The 3,793-nt window shown below is 28.2% G+C and overlaps 1 long non-coding RNA gene across 1 annotated transcript in view; it reads right to left on the bottom strand.

Moving 5' to 3' along the window:
- LOC116186407 overlaps positions 1-3,793 on the bottom strand; it is an 18,410-nt gene that overhangs the window by 4,101 nt on the left and 10,516 nt on the right. The window lies entirely within an intron of this gene.

Raw genomic sequence — 3,793 nt, 5'->3', positions numbered from 1 at the left:
TTTTTTTTTTTTTTTTTTTTTTTTTTTTTTTTTTTTAAGAATTATTCACCGATTTTAATTTATCAAATTATATGTAAAAAAATTTTTTATATGTAAAAATTTATATGTAAAAAAAAAAAAAAAAAATTACAATTTGTCGTAGAATTTGGTTGGAATTTGGCGAAAAAAATAGAAAGAGGAAGATTATTTTTTCAAAAATTTTATTATACATCGTTTAATAGTCTAAACTTATCCGTCTAACTTGTCAAAAAAAACTCAAGTTGTTAAGTCTAATTTTAAAAATGTTATCGCATTTTACAGGTATACCACTTTTTTGACCGATTGTATACGTATATGTAAGTATATATGTGATCCATTAATAAATATATGTATACGAGTAAATACATATGCGATTAGTTAATGACAAGTAAAGCGATATGGATAAAATATATACTCATATTTTTCTTTAGTTCCCGCATATGCAAATATATCCTCTCCGCGTATATATATGGATATCGTTAATCCTACGCATTTGTTATAAATATCGTATATATTTAATATTATAACGACAATATAATAAACATTTCATCAGATTAGATAATACATACGATATATTCCAAACAAGATTTCTTCGAAAAAAGAAAAACAATTTTCAACGCGAATACTTTAACATTTGAAAAAAGCGATAATAAATTATATTAGTAAATATGCGATAAAGATATATTGAGTAATAATTCAAAAATGCAACGTGAAATGCAGTCGCATAATGCAACTTCGCTATTCCATTCTTCACTGTTTTTTAGAACATCATCATGAACCGGGCAAAGATTTTTAAAAACATCAGGACACGATCTGATAAGATAAAAATCGATAAATCATCCTTCTAATCACGATTAAACACGATTTTTATTTCGTCGATAATGCAGACATTATCTATGAATTTATTATCAATTGAATTATTTTTAAGAAACTCGTCAATTAACAATTATAATATTTGAAAAAAATTTAATTCTAAGATGAACGAAATTCTTTTATATTTCCTTTTATTTTCTCATAATAATCTATCCTTCGATAGATAGGAGTCGAGTTTGGATGGTAGAAGGGTAAGGGAAAACGAGTTTATTGCGCTCGGAGAGCGCAGCTCAAAGGGGATCGAAGATATACATGTATACGTTACATGTATATACGTGACGTGAATAATTGTAACTTGACTGGTTACGCTTCACAATTAGTACCACATATGCGGTCATCATTGAACATTGTATGAGCTATAGGTAGCCGTGTGTTGGCATTGCTAATACATCCATACAAGTTTCACTGTCATCGACATCGTGCCATGCTATGCGGTGTTAGTTTCCGTTCCACGGCGTACCCATTGCCCTTTTTGCTTTTATCTAAATCTTTCCAATTAGTCATTTCCGCATATAATTTTGTTTCATTTTATTTCACTCTCTTCGTCTGATCTTATACTCTTATCGTAAAATGGGCAACAAACAAATACAACAGAATTGAAAACAAGATTCTCCAACAATAATTGATTGAATCGATAATGAACTTTTATCTTTTTCTTTTTTTTTTTTTTGACGAAATAATCGTGCGTATAGAAATCGAATAAAACCCATCTAATATTGTCTCTTTAATTTCAAAAAAAAAAAAAAATATATATATATATATAGTTATATATGTATACGCGTATATGTATATTATACATATATATTATATTATGTACACGATCATGCTATTCGTATGCAAGGAAAAAGACAATCCGCGACTGAAAAAAAAGCTAAAGAGCAAATGTAAATGAGAATAAGGGATGATACTGTATCTTATGAATGAAAAAAGAAATATGATTAAAGGAAAAAGCAAAGAGATGGCGTACGTAAGTACAAGTAGTAAACGAGTGTTAGCGAGAAGAGATGCGAGTTCTGTGTATTTGTACGTGTAAAAGCGCGCGCGTTTGTATATGCATGCACGTATAAATGTCGGGAGAAACGGTGGATGGGAAAGGGGGGCAAAGGAGAAGAAACAACATCTCCTAACTCGCTTGCTCGCACGTACGCACGGTCGATCGTTCCTGCTGGCAGCCATTTTGTGCTTGCCCGTAGACCCGACATTCTATCCTGGGAAAGTACTGTCCGTGATTCGTTTTATCCATCCATTTATTGTTCATCTGATTACGCATTTTCTATTTACGAGAAATATAAGAACGAAAAGATATCGTGTAAAAATATATATGTTTTCGGTTGAAGAACAAATTTTTTAAAATATCCTGACGTTCAAATGATCGAACGTTTTATACGACAGGACAATTAATTCTATATCAGAATATATCCTTCCGTAGTTGATTCGGTACAATCTTGATTGTAAAAATTGTTTACTTGTGACCGCTTTTAGCGTTAAATTTCCTTACTTTTTACTGCTTCAATAAGCAATAATATGCCAATGTTAAAAAGAGATGAATTTATCGAACAAAGGTTATCGTTCGCTTGATGACCGTGTGTCTAAAGTCAGCTATTTTAATCAATAGCAGAGATTACACCAATGTATACATATTTCTCGCTAATTAAAATATACTTTATACTTGTCATTGTTTCTCCATCATTAGTATGAAACGCAATTTTTCGTTATTTCAAGGATTTTTATCGTTATCTATGAAAACCAGAAATCTAAATCGGATGGGAAAAAATATCAAGCGAGATATTAAGTGCTAAGAGATATTGTTATAACTTTATTTCAATCAGAAAAACAAATAACGAAAAGTTAATGAAAAAAATTATAAAAAAGTATATGTAATAAATGAACGTAAAAGAAATCCATCGAATAATAAATATGCATGCTATTAATGAAATATTTACGAGTTGAAATGTAAATCGTATGTAGATGAATTGCTAACTTGTTTTTTCGTATTGTTGAAATTTAAAGTTGGCTTCTTTTATTTGCCAGTTTGAAAAATAAAAATTATATTATAAGAAAGATTTTATATTATAAGAAAGAGGAACGAGTAAAGTAAAATAAAATAAATCAAAAAAATAGGTAAAATTTAAATAATACATAATTGTGCACCGATCACGATAAAATATACTGAAACATCAATCTATCGATTTTTTTATTTCACGACGATAATTTATCAATTTATCAAAATAATTTATCAATTGTACAAAACTAATTATTAATGATATCAAAAAATTGGCGACGATGTTTTATCAACAATCGTTTCATCAATCGTTAATTACTGCAAAAATCTTTTCGATTTCCCGCCTTTTTGCTTGCTCTTTTTTTCAAAACTTTTCTCTTTTCTCATATCAATCAAATCAATAAATTATTAAATTTATTTATTATTTATTTAAAATTCGACTATTATTATCAGTTAGTAAAGTAAAGTAAAAAACAATGCGTAATAAATAAATAAAAATTATAAAAAAATAATATCGCGCGGAAGAATTTAAAGATAAAGATTGCAGATTCGATAAATATTTGAAAAATAAAAAGGTGAAACGATATATAATAGGATAGATAACTGGAACGAATGAATCGTGATCTGTGTTTACATAAAAAACAACATTATAGCTATTATATTATCTCATCGATCGATCGTTTTAGAGATTAATCTCGACAAAACTATATATTTCGTTTTTACAGAATTCGTCCTGAATACTAGGTAGATTAATAATACTATAATAAATGAGATATATGTTAAATTCGTGTTATTACGTAAATCAAAACAAGGTCATTGTTTATCTTCTAACTTGAGTTTACGTTATCAAGCAGCTTACATTAATACCTGAATTAGTTGGCTAAATAAAAATAATAATCG

This window comes from Apis dorsata, unplaced genomic scaffold, assembly GCF_000469605.1.
Source record: "Apis dorsata unplaced genomic scaffold, Apis dorsata 1.3 scaffold_661, whole genome shotgun sequence".
NCBI lineage: Eukaryota > Metazoa > Arthropoda > Insecta > Hymenoptera > Apidae > Apis > Apis dorsata.
The sequence above is the reverse complement of the archived record's forward strand: the minus strand, read 5'-3'. Positions and strand labels throughout refer to the sequence as shown.